This window comes from Rattus rattus, chromosome 10 (genome assembly GCF_011064425.1).
Source record: "Rattus rattus isolate New Zealand chromosome 10, Rrattus_CSIRO_v1, whole genome shotgun sequence".
Lineage (NCBI taxonomy): Eukaryota > Metazoa > Chordata > Mammalia > Rodentia > Muridae > Rattus > Rattus rattus.
In genome coordinates, this window is record NC_046163.1 from 76,762,696 (window position 1) to 76,769,341 (window position 6,646).

At 39.4% G+C, this 6,646-nt stretch overlaps 1 pseudogene; it reads left to right on the top strand.

Annotated features, from left to right (window-relative positions):
• The first annotated feature begins 202 nt into the window (after positions 1-202).
• Positions 203-1,957, top strand: LOC116911718 (annotated as a pseudogene).
• The last annotated feature ends 4,689 nt before the right edge of the window (positions 1,958-6,646 follow it).

Here is a 6,646-nt window from a genome sequence, read left to right on the forward strand (position 1 = left end):
GAGAGAGAGAGAGAGAGAGAGAGAGAGAGAGAGAGAGAGAGACCACTTGTTGCTGGTGACTGCAGACACCCTCCACTCCTGCTGTCTCCGGGCAGAGCTGCACCCAGAGCAGCAACTGTATTGAGAACGTGTGAATGTCCACGTGTAGCAGGGCCAAGCAAGCCCAGTGCCTGCTATGGCTGAATCCAGTGTGCTACTGTCTATGTTCACTTCCTGTCACTGTGCGCCAAGAGGCAGAAGGACTATGAAAATGATTCACTTTTGGAGGTTCATTATCAAATGCTCAACTAGGAGACGAAGTGCACCATTTGACTGCTGGGCAACTCGGAGATCTCCTGACACATCCAACGGGAAATGAAAGGGCAGTTTTCATTGAATACATCTGCAACTACCATAGCCTGTTGGAGAAGGATTACTTTGGATTCACTACGTGGATTCAGAGAAGCGAAGGCACTGGCTTGAGCTTAACGAGTCCATCTTCAAGCAAATGAAATCTCACTCACCATACAGCAGGTGTTTTAGAGTGAAATTCTTCCTACATGAACACTTGAAGATTAAAGAAGAGCTCGCAAGGTACCTTTTATATTTACAAATATTAAGAGAGATATTTTTCATGGTCGACCACTCTGTTCCTTTTCTGATGCTCCTTATATGGGTGATTTTTTGTTCAAATTGAGTTGGGAGATTACTATCTTGATGAACACCCTGAGATTGTTCCCAAGCAGTCACAGAAGTTAGAAAGAAAAGTCATGGAAATTCATAACAATGAACTCAGAGGTCAGAACCCAGTGATGGCTGAATTCAACACACTCTTGAAAGCTCACACATTGGAAACGGATGGGGTGAATACTCACCTATGCAGGGATTCAAGAGGTGCTACAGCATTTTTAGTATTCACTGCTACAGGTTTTGTTGTATTCCAGGGAAATAAAAGAATACATTTCAGAAAATGCTCAGATGTCTGCAAATTGAAGTTTGAAGGAACATGAGTTTATGTGATGATTCTCAGAAAGAGAAAAACACTGTTTTAACAATCCATACTTCAGCACCACTAGCTGCCTGTAATCATTTATGGAAATGTGGAGTAAAAAAACCAAGCCTTTTCTAAGTATACAAAGTCCAGTCAGATCAAGACTGTGCCAAGCAGCAAGACAATTCTTAAAGGAAGAAGATTTTGATATAATGGTAAAGTTTCTAAAGAGGTTGTAGAGGCAAGCTCTAAAACCCAGAGGGATCCTCCTGAGATGCACAGAGTCAACATTACTCAGAGTCGCAGCTTTCACTCCCTGAAAAAACAGCTCATCAACATGGAACCTTTGCAACCCCTCCTTCCTTCCCCCACTGAACAGGAAGAAGTTCCTATGGATGAGGGTGCCCCATTGCCTAACATGCATGTATCTGAGTCCCTAATTGCCAGCTTACCTGTGAAGGGGGTTCAGTGTGCAGATCCTCCAGATGAGAGGAAGATAGAGTAAAAGAAGACCCCTTGACCATCTCTGAACTAGATACAATCCCAGCACCAGTCTGCTCCCTAACCCAGTGGATGATGATGACATCAACATGCTCTTTGACTGTCCATCCAGGCTCAAGTTAGAATGAGGAGATACAGATTCAAGGAACTTGAAGCAGATGGAAATGCCTTTTTGATTGTTGAAGACGAGGAGTTGAAGGAAGCTCGCCAAGCTTTGTCATAGAGCTATTCCATCCTGTCCAGCCGTATTTGATTCAATCCCCTGGTCAAGAGTTTTTCCAGGCTTCTTGGGGTGGGTCTGGGACTGCTGCTGTTTGTATTTCCTCTGCTCCTCCTCCGTTTGGAGTCAGGTATCGATCTCTCCTTCTTAAGTGAAATATGTCAGACACCACAGTTTGAGCAATTTCACTATGAATACTATTGTCCCCTGAAGGAGTGGGTGGCTGGAAGTTCAACCTCCTTCTCTATATTCTGGGTTGTTCATGAAATTCATATCCGATAAAGATGAAGGGCTATCTAAAATACTAGTAGTATCATTTTTGGTAGATGCTAGGTTTTGAATGCCCTTGCATTGTCAAGAGGTAGTCTTAACTCTTGACTTTTAACTCTCTTAACTGAGTGCTCAAACGGGAAATAAGTTTTCTGTACTGCATTGAGTTTAAGTCAATTTAAATCAAATACAGTTCTTTGAGTAAGCCTTCAGAAAGGCAGCCAGGAAGTAAAAAAACAAAAACAAAAACAAAAAACAAACAAAAAACTCTCCTTATCATACAATAAAAATTTAATTTAATATATTAGGATTAGTTTTTCCTGTTTCTTTATTGTGAACTATAATCAAAATCTGAATTTTAGAAAAAATACAAGGGTAAATCTTTTTAATATAATCTTTGGTGAAAATAATGTTCTTTTACTGATGCCTATACATTTAAGCGGATGCTGAGTTTTTCTTTCAGCTTTTTTAAAAAATATTTTACATGTTCTATTTATTTTGGTAAATTTTTATTTAAAAAAGGAGCTTTCTGGAATTATTTAAGTTTACCTACTATAAAGCTAATGCACATGAAATTTTTTAATGTTTCGGCACCTGAGTATTTTAAAGATATTTTTGGCTAACTAATCCATAATTTATTACCTATATATGACTTTGGAAAAATGATAGTAAAAATCTATGGATAGCTCTCAAAACAGATGATTGAACTAGAAGATGTGAGCATGAAAAACATTGAGTTGACATTGTGAGGTCTAGTTTTCAAAGTTTTGAACATGATAATCTTATACTTTCATCAGTATTTTTATTTTGTCTATATATTTGGACTGGGGAAGCAGAGAATTTTTAAAAGAAATAAAAACTGATTGTAATGGTAAAATTGTAAAAAAGACCAACTAGTTAATTGTTATTGTTTACTAATCAGAGCGACAGCAAACAGGAGTTTGACAAATGGAAGGTAGCAAAGAAGAGTACTTGCTACTGAGACTGCTAGGCACTTAGTAACAATAGCTGGGCACTTAGTGATGATAGGCATAAGGTTGCCTTTTTGGGAGTGATGCTGATATATGGCACTCAATGTAAAGTGGTGTAAACTCAGTTTCTGAGGTCACAAAATCATGTTTACTGAATAAAAGTGGAGACATTTTAAGGTGAAAAAAAAGAAAATAGAAAAGAACATTGTTTCTTTCCTCAGAGGGCTCAGGCCTCAGTTCTTTGATGCTTCTTTTCCTCTATGGCATAGTTGGAGTTGTTCATCAAAGTCCACGAGGTGCAGAGATTTATAGGTACTTGTGCTACAGATAATACAATAGACAGGGTTGTGTGAATGATGGGAGGGACAAATTTCATTGTAAAGGAGAGAGCACTTCTAAGAAAGTGCTTGTCTATAGGTGGGAAAAGATTCAGAATGGCTGGCTTTCTTGATAAAAAGAGGTCTGTGGCACTTTGTAGCCCATTTCATGGCTGTTTTTCTGTTTGTTTGTTTTTTTTTTAATACATAAAGACGTTATTTTTTTTTTTTTACCAAAATTCAGGTTTTATCAAAAATGTATTATGTACAATACATGGTTCTTTTTTTATTAGATTTTTTAAATTTACATTTCAAATGCTATCCCCTATCCTGGTTTCCTGTCCATACTCCCCCTATTTCATCCCTCTTCCCTATTCTTCTATGAGAGTGTTCCTCCATCTGTCCACCCACCCCTTCCTGGCTCCCAATCTGACATTCCCCTAAAATGGGGGTCCGGCCATTGCAGGACCTAGGACTTCTCCTCCCATTGGTGCTTAACAATGCCATCCTTGGGTACATATGCAGTTGGAGTCATGGGTCTGTCCATGTGTACTCTATAGATTGTGGTTTAGTCCCTGGGAACTCTGGTTGGTTGGTATTGTTCTTAGGAGGTTGCAAACCCCTTCAGCTCCTTTTTATGTCGCTTTCTGAAACTCTGCTTTGTCTTTATAGGGTTGGCTTAAATTGAGAAGTTCCCAATTTTTACGTCTGCAAATTTATTTCCATCATGGTCTAACTAAAATGTGTGTGTGTGTGTGTGTGTGTGTGTGTGTGTGTGTGTGTGTGTGTGTGTTTTATACATTATATTGGTAAAGTTTTACAGGCTCTTCTGAGATCATTCAGTGAACGTTAAAATCCTCGGTTCTTTAGAATAACTAGAAGGCATACCATTTCCAAACAAGGTTACTACTGTTTGTTAATGGTACAAAATTGAGAAATATTAGTCTGAATTTCAGGAACTTGAAGCTTACCCATTGAGAGAACACAACAAGGTCCTATAGATGCATCCCTCAACTAAACTCAACCAATCAGTTTCTGTTAGATGTTGTAAGTAGTGATGGGATGAGATTACCATCCTTTGGTCTCTCAATCATGTCTCTCAGGTATTTCTCCTGATGTGGGATCTTGCTTTCATTTATCTGCTACATGCAGATACATTTCTTTGCTATATACTTCATAAATTAATCGATTTGAATCCAAATGCATGGCTAGTGCAGATTGTTTTCCAGATCAGACCATTTAGAGGCCAGATCTCAAGTCTGTTTTTTGTTGCTATTGTTGTTGTTGCTTGTTTGGTTTTTTGTTTGTTTGTTTTTTGTTTATTTGTTCTCTAATTAATAATATTTTGAGAAAGGTTCTCTCACTGAAGTTAAAGGTCATTAATATGGCAAAACTGGTCAACAGGCACAAGAAATATGGCTTTATCTATGCCACCATGGCCAGCATCATAAATGTCATAACTTTATACACTCAGCTTTTACAAGTATACTGAAGTTCGGAACTCAGGCCCTTATACTTATGTCACTGAACTATCCCCCAGTGTCTCATATGGGGTCTCAGGCTTATGTGGCAGCACCACAGAACATTACATTGAACTCCCAAGTGATCCATTACCTTATCATGACACAAAAAAGAGGAAAGGATGGAAAGAGAAATGTTTCACTATTTCTTTAAAAGGCAAGGTCCTAGTTGCCTTCCACTAATCACTGCCTGAAAAATATTCCACCAGATCATCACACCCTTAAGCCTTAAATAGAGGAGCATTTGCCAGACGTAAGTGCTAACACTATAGTTCTAGAGAGAAGAGTTCCTTGCAGCTAAGTTAAGGAGCACAGACTGGCTATGAGACATCTTCTGACTGGGAAAGGTGGGTAAAAAAGCTTATATATTTTCGTCTCTTCTAGGATCATCAATTTGCTTCCATCCCACAGACAATCTAGGTGGCAACTGTGCCCATGACCTCTAACTATGGCAGAAAGAGCCAACAAATTCCAATTATTTGAATAAGGTAATAGTCAGTGGGGGGTAAGCACAGTGCTGTACACTGTATTATTAATCTCAGTAATTCTACAGCATGCTCAGGCTCTTTCTAGCACTGGGCACCAAAGTTACACAAGGGACACTGTGTAACACAGAAATAAAGTGCTATCTATGTATCTATGTATCTATCTATGTATCTATCTATGTATCTATCTATGTATATCTATGTATCTATCTATGTATCTATCTATGTATCTATGTATCTATGTATCTATCTATCTATCTATCTATCTATCTATCTATCTATCTATCTATCTATCTATCTATCTATCTATCGCTTCTTCACTTTTCATCACAATCACTGCTCCCCCACCTGTCCCACAATATTTAATCCATTCCTTCTCTTCTCTTTTTAGCAGGTAGGGGTCCCTCTGATTATCCCACCACTATGGCAAACCAAATCTCTGCTAGACTAGGCTCATCTCCTCCCACTGAATCCAGAAAAGGCAACCCAGCTAGAATAACATATCCTACAGATATTTTACAGGAATTATGATAGCACCCCCTAGCTGTTGCATGTGTGCAGGGAGGCCACGGTCCTCCTGGTGTATGTTCTTTGGTTTGTTGTTCAGTCTCTGAGAACCCCAAGGGACCAGGTTAGTTGACTCTGTTGATCTTTCTGTGGAGTTTTGTACACTTTGTCCTGAAATCCTTCCACCCATTTTTTTTCTTAAGAGTCCCCAGCTCCATCTACTGTTTACCTGTCGGTGTCTACAGCTACCTGAGACAGCTGTTGAATGGAGTCTGTCAGAGGAGAGCCAATCTAGTCTTCTGTCTGAAAGCTTAACATAGTATCATTAATAGTGTCAGGGATTGGTGTTTGTCCATGGATGGATCTCCAGTTGGACTCTTATTGGTTAGCCAAACCATTAATCTCTGTTCTATCCCCCAACATTACTTAATACATTTCTGAAAGACAGGAAAAATTATGGATCAAATGATTTGAGGGTGGTTTGGTGTCTCTGTTGTTTCACTTGGGTTCCTGTCTGGCTATAGTACGTGACCTCATCAGGTTTCTGTTTCCCCAATGCTGTGAGTCCCAGCTAATGGCAACCCTGTTGATTTTTGCGTGCCTCCCTTATTGCCGGGCATTGACTTAGCCTGGAGATACCCCTACAGCCCACCCATGTCAATTACAGATATCCATTCAGTCTCATGGCCATTTGGCCACTTCTTTCTACCCACTCATACTGAAACCCTCCATTATCCTCTCCATCTCCCCACCTATCCAGTTCCCTCCCTCCACCTGTCTCCTATGATTGTTTGATGCCTCCTTCTAAATGAAATGCAAATATCCTCCTTTGTGCCTTCCTTCTTCTTTAGGTTCTTTGGGTCTTTAGAGTGTAGCATTGGTATC